Source organism: Rousettus aegyptiacus, unplaced genomic scaffold, assembly GCF_014176215.1.
Source record: "Rousettus aegyptiacus isolate mRouAeg1 unplaced genomic scaffold, mRouAeg1.p scaffold_m13_p_5, whole genome shotgun sequence".
NCBI lineage: Eukaryota > Metazoa > Chordata > Mammalia > Chiroptera > Pteropodidae > Rousettus > Rousettus aegyptiacus.
In genome coordinates, this window is record NW_023416308.1 from 95377092 (window position 1) to 95391305 (window position 14214).

A 14214-nucleotide genomic window follows, 5' to 3' on the forward strand; every position below is an offset into this window, starting at 1 on the left:
TGGCCTTGCTTTTCTGTTTCTGGTTTCTCTAAACTTGATTCTCATTTTATAGGCATATTATTTTATTATAAGTGTCATCGTCTGTGGTAAACCTCAGATCTTTGTGGAATGAGATTAGGTATAAATACAAAAAACAAAATTATAAATATTTATGTATCAATAAAAATAACAAATGGGTAATGTGATGATGGGGGACTGGTGTTTGTGTGAGTATGTGTGTACATGTAGGGTGGCTCTACAAGAGGAATTTTGATGCTATTAAACCCAATTTAGATGATTTCCTCTGAAGAGATACTGAGATTACTTGGTAAAGGAGCAACTCCAGAATTTAAATGGTTAAATCCTGTCGAGGAGCTCAGGGAGCCTGGGGGACTATCCAGAGCTCTCAGCTTAAAATTTTCTTCCAAACTGTGCTTCTTGGCCCTTCTTGCCTCCCTCCCTCCCTCCATCCCTCCCTTCTCTCATTTAACTCCTTATACATTCAATTGAGGATTCAAGTTCAAGGTTGTGTATCAATGATAACACAAAGAATTCAATATAAATCCTCATTGGAAACTCTCTCAGAGCTATGCTCTAAGAAGGATAGATCAGGTATATTTACACATAACTATCACGTAGGGTAGACAGTGAGATGTGCGATAAACAGACACAGAGAGAGTACTAGGGGAATTGTTTATTCTTTCCTCTGCCCTAATCTAGGCTCTTCCCATTTTGCCTACTGTGTCCAATGCCCAGGGACTTGATTTAGGTATTCATTGCAACTTTAAGGCTGCCCCTCTTGGACAGGTTGACATTAGTGGAGCCTGAGACTCTTCGTCTCATGACAGATACCTTTAGGAAGCCCTTGAGATCAAAGATCTGTTTAACTCATCTCTTGAATGGCTCTGAGAAAGTACCCAGTGGATGTAGACACTCTTAATTGGTGATTAAGTAGGCAGGATGGGCACGTTTGAGAGAGGCTGACAAAATGTAGGGCGGTTATGAAATCAGAATCCGGACCAAAATAATGAACTCTGGACCAAATAAAGCTTCCTCTAATTTGACTTTGAAACAGGTTTCTATTATGCATAGCTTATCTATTTATTTTTTCTTAAGTTAATCCATTAACTCTTTATAAGCCAAGTTAAACATTTACATGGCAGAAAAGATCATTCTCACCACATCCTGGAAATTCAGGCTAGCTGCTAGCCCCTCAAAGAACTACTCAGGCAGCCTGGGAAGCAGTCAGTGGCTTTGCGCAGCTGTAAGACAATGAATTGAGTGGAATGATTCTAAGACTCATTCAGCCGTTTGGACCATGCTCTCAGATAGAAAAACATAATATGAACCACAAACATGAGCCACTGTATGATTTAAACTTTTCTGGTAGTAGTCTAATATCTAAAAGATTTTAAAAAGTAAAAGAAAATGGGTGAAATTAATTATAATATTTTATTTAATGCATTATATATAAATGTCACTTCAATATGTAATCAATGAAAAAATGAAATATTTTGTATTTTTTGAACTAGGTCTTTAAAATTTGGCACAGGTTTTCTATTTACAGATTAGCTGCATTTTAAGTACTTAATAACTACATGTGGCTACTGGCCATGATATTGGACAACACAGATTTGCACAGTTGGCAGAAGCTTGTTACCTCTAGAGCCTTCTGTTAGCAAGAAATACCAGCATTCATTTTGATCTTCATCTCATACATGTATACATCACTTATCTTTCTGAAATATAGTTTATTCATGTAACAAATCAGGAGGTATATATTTTATCCCCATTTTGTACATTGAAGAACTGAAGCTAGAGAAATGAAGTAATTTGTCTTACAAATTACTATGATAGATAGTAAGTCACAGGGCTAGGACTTGACTCTTCCAGGTCTTCCAGTTTGATCTTGAATCCCTCCAAACTACCATTTTCAAAGTCCTATAATCTCCACAGGAAAAATTTAGTGTCAAAGATATTTGAGGAATGTTCTATATAATGGCCCGATCTTGGGGATTCACAGTACGAGTTACCTGACGATGGCTCCGTGAAGTCCTCTGTTTGAAAGAACCTGCTTACCTTTGTTTAACACAGTTTCCCAAACATGTAACATGGAACTTTTTTCATGCAACACCTATCAACATTTTAAGGAACTAGTGTTTCATATAACTTGTTTTGGGAAATGCACTGTGCCAATGGAATTCCACTTTTTGAAACAAAACTCCTAGTCATATAGGGGTCACATCACAAGTAATGACAGAAGTTTTGAATGTCAGCATCAGGTATTCAAAAAAAGCACTGTCTGGTGACTTCAGTTTAGCAATAATATTGTTCCTATTTGGCTACTTTAGCTTCAGATTGAAATCATGAAGTGTGAGCCACAAGGCAGCCAGAATCCACACAATACACGAGCTCAAATAACCAACTCTTTCTCCATCTCACACAGTGATGATTTATGTTCATAATTTAATTGGGGCTCTTTAAGACCTTAGAACAACTTCCGAACCAAAACAGAAAGATTCATATTCACACAGTATAGTTTTAGCATAAAGTAAATGTGATCACGTTTCCTTTTACTTTTTGAAAATCACTGATTTGCGTATGGTTAAATTGACTGAAGACTTATATGTACTTAAACATGGTTCAAAGACTTCACCATAACTCAATGAATTTAGGAGACCACATCATCATCTTCGCTATTTCCATCGTACCTGAGGAAACTGAGGCACACAGAGGGTAAGTAATGTGCCAGAGGTCACCCAGCTAGAAAGCAGAAACACTGACCTTTCAGGGAGTCTAACAGCAAGTCCTCCAGAACAGCACATTTTAGAACTCGATCGGACAAATAGGATGGACGAGTGTGTATGCATAGATGCAGAGAGATAGAGAAAGAAGAATAACAGAGAACAAGCAAATTAGAATATATTAGAGATTGGGAGAGAAGTAGTGACAGATCCTTGAAGTCATGTAGTATTTCATAAAGAGTTTTCGTATACATTATCTCATTAGATCCTCCTAATAATTTATTTGAGTTAGGTACTAATGCCGCCAACAAAGTGCCTGAGAGGCAGGAGAATGCTGGGCATCTGATGTCAGTTCACAACCCTTTCCATCACTGGACTACAAGGAAATTACCCGCAAGTTCCCTTCAGTCTCCTCTCCTTGCTTTAAATCTTCTAGACACACTTTAAAAGTGACGACATTGTGTCCATGCTCCCAGCACACACCACAGTCTCTCTTTCAGGTTCTGCATCCTGACAACACCCAGGCTTCACTGCACATTTCTAAGGCCCCAACGAGACTGACCAACATAGTGTGGCAAGGAGCCAACATTCTCATTTCCTGAGGTTGGGAGGCCTCTGGGTGTCTCGGCCCATTTCCCGGCGCACAGCTGCTGTGGCAGAGCCTGTATGAATGTTTCACGTTAGACTGGGAAACCGCGTGAGGGACCATTTGGAGAATGAAAAAACTCCTGTGTCAGTGTCAGGAAAGAGGAAAGCAAACCAAGGTCTATAGGGGAGCCTGGATGGAAATCTGTCTGGTGGGTGCCCTGGAGAGCCCCTGACCCTAGTAAGAGCTGAAAACTCCAAATGCTCTCTGATTCTCAGCCACTTTCAGAGACCCCAAAGGACTGGCTGGGGATGAGTGTAGGCAATTCATGCTGGTGGTAAGCTGGCATTGGGAGGGGGATGGTGGTCGAGTCCCTCCACTCAGCCTCATCCTTCTGCTGGAGGATCACATGGAGAGGTTGTTTCTTCGAGGGAACCTGGGTGTCATCCTGGCAAATGTTGGTCATCTCTTTGTTTCCCCTGCCGGTTCCTTCCAGATGCAAGTAGAAGGGGCCTGTTTTATATTTCTGTTGAACAAATTAGTTACACCTTTTGGGTTTTCTCACACAGGCCAACACATCAAAACATGCCTGAGAGCTCTGGAGAATGTCCCAGTGGTCCCAGACCCTCTGGAAAAACACTCATTTGGACAGCTGCAGGAGGTGGGACCAAGAGCTTGCCTTTGAAGCCCCTTAGTTGGAGGAGAAAACTTGCCAAAATGGCCCCCAAAAGGGGAGGAGAGAGAATCTATGGCAAACTTAGTTCTGTAATAAAAATAGATTCTTTTATTAGAAGCTAATGATGATGATAATGATGATGATGATGATGTTAATAGCTAGCATTTATTGAATATTATTTGCCGAGCACTTAACATATTCATTCATTCAATAAAGATTGCTTCACATTGTCTTATTTAATTCTTACAATAACCCTTTATGAGCCAAGTATTATGTTCTCCAGATGATAAAACTAAATGGTAAAGCACTTAAGAAACTCTTCCAGCTTCCCTCAGTTTATTTTTATAGTGGAGGTGGGACTTCATACAGATTTTTTTTTTCTAATTTCAAAGCTCATATTCTTATCTATTCATTCATTTATTCATCCATCCATCCATTTGTTTATTGAACAATTATTTATTGGGTGTCCACTATGTGCTAGGCATTCTTTTATGTGCTAGGGATGTAAATGAACAAGACACACAGGTCTTTTTTTCTAACAAAGAGACAAACACCAGTAAGCCAGTGAAATTATAGTATGTTAAATGTTGATGTACAGGAAGAAAATTTAAGGAAGGTAAGGCGTATAAGAAATATTGGAGTGGGGAGAGGAGAATTTGTTGTTTTATAATGGGTGATAAGAAATATCAGTCCTCATAAAGAGATTCTTAAGCAAAGACTTAATTTAAGGAAGTGAGCCATTTAGGTGAGGAGAGTTCCAGGAGGGGGGAGCAAGTGCAAAGGTCCTGCGGTTAGAATATGCTTGGAGGAATAACAAAGAAACCAATGTGGCTAGAGTAAAGTAAAATATAAGGTCAGAGAGGAAGTGGGGCCCCTGATCAAGTAGAATTTGTAAGCCAATATATGAGTGAATGAAATGAGACATCGAAGGAGAGTTTTGAGCAGAGGGATGACTTGAGCTGACTTATATTCTAAAGATGGAGCGTGGGTTAGTGTACATATATATTTCTTAGTTCTGCCTGCTAATGGAGCCCAAGAACAATGAAACACCCATACTGACTAGTACATCTAGTACCTAGATCTTGGCTGCTCAACACCATTTCTCAATGGGAGAAACCAGGGCTCCTTAGAGAAGTTGTTATTTCCAGGACTAAGGTGGGAAAAATACAAAATGAAATATCTTCTGGTGACAGAAATAAAGTGCCTTAAAAAACTGGGGGACATGGTAAAAGAGGATATGAGTTAATTTGAAGGTCAAATCTAGGATAATTTGAGCAACCAAATAAATAATGATAGAATTAGATTAAATCCATAGAATAAAATAAAAATAGTAATATAAATACATAATTGAATAAACAATTATTCAAAGGAGAGAAGGGATAGATGAATTCAAATTAATAAATATAGTGAATGAATGATATACATCACCACCATTGAAATATCACAGTAATAGTTGCTGTAAGCAAGTTCCACCAATGAACACTAAAATTGGAAGATGAAAATTTGAACAGAATGGAATATTAGCACAGTTTTAAATTATCTCCTCCAAAATATTGACCAATTACAAAAAAAAACAACAATAACTTTCTAGCAGAGAAACCCAATAAGTGCCACATGAAATTAAGTGGATAGAGTTAGCATCACCAATGAGATATCAAAATAAGGTAACCTGACTATGATGTGCTGACAGGAACGCACCTTCACTTCTGTGGTATGCTTGCCAAAAATGCATAACCTCAATCTCATGGTGAGAAAACACCAAACAAACTCAAGTCGATAGATATTCTACAAAACAACTGACCAGTACTCATCAAAGGATCATTAAAGTCAAGGAAAAACTGAGAAATCATTGCAAATTGGAGGAGACTAAAGCGATAACTTCCCGCACTGTAGGATCCTGGACTGCATCAGGCAGAGGAAAAAGAAAAAGGGGACAACAGTGAAATTTGAATACGAATTGTAGTCAATAGTGTTAATTTCCTGGTTTTGATCATTGTACTATAATATATAAGTTGTTAATACTGGGGAAATTGAGTGAAGAATATACATGAACTTTCTGTACTAGTTTTGGAAATTTTCTGAAAGTCAGTATTTCAAGATAAGAGATAAAATATTTAAAAACTATGGATGCTAACTAAATGTATTGTGGTGATCATTTCACAATATATACATACATAGAATCATTATGTTGCATGTCTGAAACTAATGTAATGTCATATGTCAACTATATCACAATGAAAAAAACTAAATTAAAAAAACCCTAAAAACCCTTAAGTTACAGGTTCTTGGATTGAGAATACACAGTATGGCGGCAAGGACAGAAGTCAGAAAACAGGTTAAAAGGCTGTGGAGGAAATAACCTTGGTAGGAATGACAGTGCAGCAAGGGAAGAGGTGAGCAGTGGCTGGATTTTAAATATTTTTTGACAGTACAGCTGACAATATTTGCTGGCAGAATGATTTTAAGAGGAAAAAAAAGGAACCCAGGATGACTTTAAGGTATTTAATCCAAGCAACTAAACTTCCGACGGAATACATTTTTTAAGCGTTTTATTTATATGATTTCAACTAATCGTCACAAAAATATTATGAGTACTCTAACCACCCTCATTTTAACAACAACAAAGACAACAACAAACTAATATTTTCCAAGTTATCTATACTGAGTTCTTCACAAGTAAAATCTCATTTCATTCTCACCTGTGTCATTATTCTCATTTAATACATGAAAAAACAGAGACTCAGAGAGTCTAATTAGCTTTCCCATTGCTACCCAGGATTCGGCAACATGAGCTTGAATCTGGTACCCACACACTGAACTCCTGCACTCTACTGCCTGATTTCATAGCGGAGGAAACAGAAATTGAGCAGGTTGCGTAATCTGCCAGATTCCTACAGTTCGAATATGGGAAAGCTAGATTGGACCCCAGCTCTGATTTTACAGTGCAAGCTCTTCACCAGCGTCCTCTGCTGTGGATCTTGCACGTTTGAGTAGGGACGGGGCGCCCCGGCACCGCCTGCAGGCGCCATCTCTAGGACAGGGATTTGGGTAGCTTCCTTGCCCCTGGTTCTTCCGCTGGCGAGGGCCGTTCCACGCCCTGAGCGAGGGGCGGGAGACGCCATTGCCAGGCCGTGGCAGCGCTGCAGTTCCATATGCTGGAACCGCACGCGCCCAGGAAACCTGCTATGCCCATCAGCCACTTTGGTCAGCCGCCAGTTGGAAAGGACAGATAAATCATGCACTCATTTTAACGGGCCAAAAGGTCCCTGCTTTCCCTTTCTACTCTATAAAAGGCCCACGCTACCCACCCTAGCCCCTAAAGCACAGAGAAATATGCTCAATCTCTGAAAAACAGAAATGCAGTCTTCTCACAAGAAAAAAGAATATGACCAATCAACTCTGAGTATTCTGGGTAATAACTAACACTGGGTAGTAAGAGAAGGTGATTTTTTTTTAATATATATATTTTCTCTTTCCAATTTTTTTATAATGATCATGTAAATTTGAATATTTAAATTATTGATAATTTGATAAGTATTTAAAAGTGAAACCTAAGTGCGGGCTCTGACTTAAGGCTCCTTACATTTGAGTACGAGGCCGCCATTTACTAGCTATGTGATCCTCAGTAAATTAACCATTTAAGTCACAGTTTCTGTATCGATCAAATGGGGTTAATTTGAAATCCTACTTCATAGAGTTTTTACAATGATGAAATGAGATAACATATGCAAATAATTTAGCACTAACTTCCAGCTATAGTATAATTATTATTAACTTTTCAGTTGTAGTGGGTTTTCTTTCCTCCATGCTATCCCCTGTTCCTGGCCCGCATATGGTGCTAAACTTATTTTGTTGACAAACAGAAGGGCTGTGGGGGAAACCAGGAAGCCTTTCCAATGGATGGTCTGAGCGAGTGTCAACTGGGAGAGAGAGTTCTCCAGAAAATGTAGCCATTTCATCACTATGGTTCTTAGCAAGGCAGTCAAACAAAAGCTGGTGTTTTTCATTATTCCCATTCTCCAGGGAGCACATCTTCAGTGTCTCCAGTAAATTGGACTTTCAAAGGTAAATGTAAATTCTAGTGTTAATTTATTTAAAGTAAATTATTCAGAGAGTCATATGTCAGCAAACCTCATTTTGTGGCACTATATTAATGTCTTCCTTAAATACAGCTCGCCCTTTCTAAAAGCTGTTTTATGGGTCCAGGAAATCTGTCTATTACAAAGAAGTGCTTATTGTAAAGGATGTTTTAGTCTTTGGGTTCAATTAGGGAGAGAGCCAGGGTCAATGGGAGCCCTATGTGTGAAACAGCCTTAATAGCTGAGATGTAACAGGGAAGTGGAAAGCCCACTAAAGCACATAGGTTTTTACTCGGCAGGAAGGGATGTGAAGAAAGATAAATGAAGAGCTTGATTCAAATTTTACCAGCCTTCAGGGATCCTAGTGACAGCGTCTGACCAATCTATTGTAGTGGAAAGAAGGCAGTCTCTGAGTGAAAGTTTCTGGGTCCTAGTGTCTTCTCAGGCAAAGTTAATCCCCCCTTATCTGAATTTTTTTCTCTCTACATTGGGAGAGGAATGTCTATCTTCCCTATAGAGCTGCTTGTTACTGATAGCAAATAAAATAGCTGTGAAATGCTTTGAAGGATTCAAAGAACCATAGAAATATAAAACAGTATTGCATTCATAGCCATTAATTACCATTCTATTATCCAATTTCAGGTGCACAGGATTGGATTACTTTTACTCTTCCATTCTTGTCATCAATATTGTCATCGCCAAGGTCCTTTCTCTTATTTATTTCATTATTCCCTTTGATCCTGGTACTTCACCCTTGTTCCCTGCCACCCCGACAGAAACCACTGTAATGTGTTTAACATGTTCTGTGTTCTATAAAAAAATATACGCACACTCACTCACACGCATGTGGGTATTTTAATTGCATAAATTTGTAATTTCCCCATGAATAGCATTTTTTTATAGATCTGTTTGTTTCTTTTATCACTCATCTCTATGCTTTTAAGAAGCATCATGCTGCTACCTATACATCTAGTTAATCACTTAGAATTGCCACAGAGTACCTGAAGATATCATTCCCCACCTAGAACAACCGACTCTAAATGAAGGGCCTCGTGCTGCCTCCAACTCCCCACCACAGCGAACAGCAGCCATGACTATTTTTGTGCATTGATCTCTATGGTCGTGTTTGAGACTCTGTTTGGAATATATGCCCAGGAGTAGAATTGGGCAAAGGATACCAACGGGCAATTTCCAGAAAAGAAAATCCAAAGGACTAGCAAGCATTTGAAATTTTACTCAAATGTATTAGTAATCAGAAAAATGCGAATCAAAACAAATGAGCCATCACTTTATACATTTTAGACTGGCATTAATTAAAAGGCTGCATAGTGCCAAATGTAGGTGGAGATGAGAGATATAATGTCCTCGTCCACTGCTGGTAGGGAGTAGTGAGGAGTAGTAGCTGGCACTGCGGTTCGGGAGAGACGTCTGGTAGTTTTTAGCCAAATTCAGACACACATAGTTTCTGATAGCTATTATTTTTATTATTGCCATTTTGCATTAAAAATAATTATTCGACACCTACTTATCTCATTAGAAAATACTTATTTAATATTTACTAACCTAGCTCTATTAAATGTTAGAACTATAGCAGGAGACACTTCAGACATTGTCCTTGCTCTCACAGAATTTAAGATACCGCTGGAGATGCTTGATCATCTAGGTACTGCTAGGTCCTAGCAGGGTGCCTGGCTTGCTTTAGCTCAGTAAATGTCTGCTGAATTAGTGAATGATGAGCAGCAGATATTAAGCACCCTACTGCTTTCCAATCTTACCGTAAGTCAATAAACACTCATCCCCTGAGACATTTACCCAGGCATGGCTGGTACTTTTTCTTCTGCAACCTGTTCTTGACCTCCAGAGTAAACATTAAACCTGCCCTCCATCCCAAAAAACGTTCTTTGTAACTAACATTAATTACCTTCCAAGCACTTGGCTAAGATCCTCTACATTCTAACATATATTCAGCAATATAGGTACTATTTTTATGCTCATTTTACAGATGAAGAAGATGAAGCTCAGAGTGGTGATGAACTCACCTAAGATCATGCAGCTTTTATTTTTCTTTTTTTCCCCTCCCCAGTGTGTAGAAGCGCCGTGGCACGAGCCCATTGAAGCTGTGCTCACTACTTGGGATGAGGCTTCTAGGGTGCTCTGGTCCACAAGGGAAACCTGGCAGGCCACAGACGGACCGGCAGGGGTTAGGATGAACCAAGATCATAGCTTTTGAGGTGAAAGGCTAAGCTCTGCCCCAGATCATTTTTGCTCCATGGCCTGAGTCCTCTGCACCTCATCAGTATCTTTGAATGGGTAAGTAGGTGGGGTGTATCCTAGTTTGGGGTACAATAACAAAATACCACACACTTGGTTACTTATAAACAACAGAAATTTATTTCTCATAGTTCTGGAGGCTGGAAGTCTGAGATCAGGGTGCCAGCATGGTTGAGTGAGGGTCCTTTCAAGGTTACAGACTTCTTGTAGTATCCTCACGTGGTGGGAGGGGCAAGGTAGCTCTCAGGCCTCTTTCATAAAGGCATTAATCAGTCTTGAGGGCTCCACCCTTGTGACCTAATCACTACCCCCAAATCCTACCTTCTAATTGGGCATTAGGATTTTAACATATGGATTTGGAGGAGAGGGGCGCAAACATTCAAAGCATGGCAGGAAGCATTTATCTGTGTGGTAGTACCTAAGGTCTTGACATATGTACATTATATTCTTGACAAATAACTGCTGAAGGAAAAGGGCATTTTAATAACTGTTAAAGCATTGGTTTTCACCCTATGGTCTGAACAGAGACTCATCAACACCAGCTCCCTGCCCTCAGCCTCCAACGACACAGCTTTAAGCAGCAGAAAGTGCTCATTAGAATGGAACTCCAAAGCTTTGTGTTAGCTCCTCCCAGCAGCCTCAGCCAGCCCCCTCCCAAATGTTTCTGTTCAGGGCTGAAAAGATTTATAGCATCCTCTAGCTGCTGACGATGTTTCCCTATTGATCCTGCTTCCGGAACTCTGCTCAGGGGACAGGGAGTGACTGAAATGCTAAATTTTTACCAGGCTCACTGCAAAATCAACCAGACAGCACAGGCCTCCTTTGGGACCCAGAGCTGAAGGCAGAGAGCCACTGAGTCACACACACTTGCTCCTGATCCGCAGCAGGATGACTTTTCTCCCTCCCTCTAGTCAGTGCTTTAAGAGCCAGTTTCCAGGTTTAATCCAAGGTCTTTGCCTGAAGGTTTCAGTCTTCCCTTTCTCCTAAGACATTTATGCCCATTATGCACCACGCCTTCACAGACCCACACTGTAGCCCCTTTCACGCTGGTTACCTGGGTTGGTCTAAAACCTGTTTATCTTCTCTATTAGTCTTCAAACTCTTTGAAGGCCAGGACTGAACAGTTCCAGCACTTAGAACAGGGTCTGTTGTTGAAAATGTTGAACTAAAAAGTAACACACGCTGTTCAATTTTCACAGCAGGAACCAAGAATATGAGAAGCTATTTCTACCATGGGTGAGTTATAAATGCCAAATTTTAGTTCTAAGATTCTGGAGGGCAGGAATATCATTTGTTTCATGTTTAGATAAGAGAAATCTTATCCATGGGACAAAAGCTGGGTCAGGGATGGCAAAGTATATGTTCATATACACCCCTCTCTAGTATCACATCTATGACAGACATAATTAATTGTTCAAGGTGTCCTATTTCACTGAGTATCCAGGCAGCCCTTACTGATCATGGGAGATGAAACCTCTGTGTCATCCCTCAGCTGGGAACAGTCCACCATATTGTGCTTTGCACCTCAGATGATGCAAAGCCATGGTTTCTCACAGTCTAATTGAAAAGACAATACTGTCACATATAAAAAAATTAAATAACACTATAATGCTCCATTATAGTTTATTCATTCATTCAGCAAAAATGTATTGAGCTATAATATGTCAAGTACTACATAAAATGCCATGGATATATGAAGATGAAAAGGTGCCAGTCCCTGGTTTCAAGGAGTTTTCAATGGAGAACATGGAAATGCACAGTTAATATACACTGTGGAAACTGGTAGGAATGGCTTTGGGAAGTCTAAGGAGTAACCAGAGAAAGGGTACTGTATTAGTTTCCTGAGACTACTGTAACAAATTACCACTAATTGGTGCCTTAAAACAACAGTAATTTATTCTCTCACAGTTCTGAAGGCCAAAAGTCCAAAATTGAGGCCATAATCTCTTAGAGGTTCCAGGGGAGAATCTATTCCTTGCCTCTTCCAACTTCTGTTGGCTGCCAGCATTCCTTGGCTTGTGACTATATCATTCCAATTTTCAAGGTCCAGCTCTTGAAATCTCTGTCTGCTTTGTGTTCCCATCATCTTCTTATTTGTATATATCAAAGTCTCCTACTGTCTTCTTCTTACGAAGATACATGTGATTGCATTTAAGGCCCAACTGGATAATCTCAGAAAATCTCTCTGTGTCAAGATCCTTAATTTTATCATATCTGTAATCTTTTTGCCATATAAGGTAACAACCACAGATTCCAGCGGTTAGGATGTGGATATCTTTGGATGGGCCATTTTTCAGCTTCCCACAGACACCTAGCATTTTAACTATGCATGGCACATTATAGGCATTCAATGCATGTTACAGGAATGAGTAAAGCTGTATGTAATCTGAGGACACAAAAATGAGTATGTAGAGAATTGCATACTCTTATACTGAGAGTACATGGGATAGGAATCAAGAGGAGGAATCATAAACTGGGGAAGGAAGCAGTAAGACCAAAAGTGAGAGACCTGATTCAGTTAGACACCAAGGCGGAGTAGGAAGAAGGGAGAAGGTGAGACTGGGGACAATGGTGGGCTACAGCAAGATACTGAGAAGGAAATTTAAGGCCAGTTTAGGATTAATCTCTGTGAAGCTCACCAGCAGCCCATTTTAGAAAGGACTTTGACCCCTTTGTAGGCTAGGACAGCAACGAGGAGAGTGGTAAGGATGCTGAGACGCTACTGGGCTCCATGGTTTTCTGTCTGTTTCTTGTGCCTGCAATGCTCTTCCTTCACTGCCTTCCTTGCCGGCTCCTACTCACCTTTCTGCTCTCAGCCAACCTGTCTATTTCTGACTCTGGCTCTCTCATCACCCTGCTGTTTTCCCATAGAGATCAGGGTAGCCAGTTAGAGAGGAGAGCCGTAGTACAGTGTAGTGAGTAAGAGTGAACATGCTGGAATGGAAGCTTCACAGGACAAGGATTTTTATCTATTTTGTTCACTGTGGTGTGCCCGTTGCCTAAAACAGTGCCTAGCAGATAGTAGGCACTCGAAAATATTTGTTAAAAGAGTAAATGGAGTCTGTTTTTGCATTTCATCCTGGTTCTACTACCGTAAGTTGGTAAATTACTAACAACTCTGTCTCAGGGCCCTTGTCTATAAAATCAGGATACTATTATCTGCCTGATGGGGTTGTTCTGGAGAGTAGAGGAATTGATACAGGCAAAACATTTCGAACTGTGCCTGGCACAGATGTGTTTTTCAAATCTGTACCACACAGGTATGCATAGATTCCCCCCAAGTTTGATATATATTTAATTTTAAAATACATTCTAAACTATTTTAAAAACTATAATTTACAAAGGAATACACACTCAAAAGTGTTCTGTATGAATATTAACGCAAGGCAAAACACAAATGCTTCCACTCGCCTTCCTCTCATTGATTTTAAAACCAGTAAATGATCTGATCTAAAATTTTAATATGCAGCTATACTAGCAAATAACTATGTGTTTGCTCTTTTGGGGTTCTAAGGAGAGATTTCACTTAAAAATAGGGTACATAGTCTGAGGAAGATGCCGGTAACCACTCTCATCTAACTGTTTAATATAATGATAAGACTTGCAACATATGCAAAGAAGATAGTAGAGTTTGCTTTTTTTGAAGAAATGTCCTTATTTTAGCACAAAGGAAGAGAGAACGATTGTGATCTGTTAAAATCGGCAGGGTATGAGCCCGAGTGTTCCACTGCAGTTACAAACTGTGAGGCACCAAGGTGATGTCGGCCTTCATCTCTGCTCACTCAGTGGAAGAGGGGTCGTAGCAGAGATGGCAAGTTTCAAAACAAATAGCTTGACTCGCCGTCTCAAGTCGTTTTCAACATGACATGTTCCAGGTGT

General features: G+C 39.8%; 1 non-coding gene across 1 annotated transcript; it reads right to left on the reverse strand.

The window, feature by feature from the left end:
- Positions 1-10144: 10144 nt before the first annotated feature.
- LOC118603306 lies at positions 10145-10278 on the reverse strand. Its single transcript, XR_004951181.1, has one exon. It is a non-coding gene; the product is annotated as a small nucleolar RNA SNORA52 (small nucleolar RNA).
- Positions 10279-14214: the final 3936 nt, after the last annotated feature.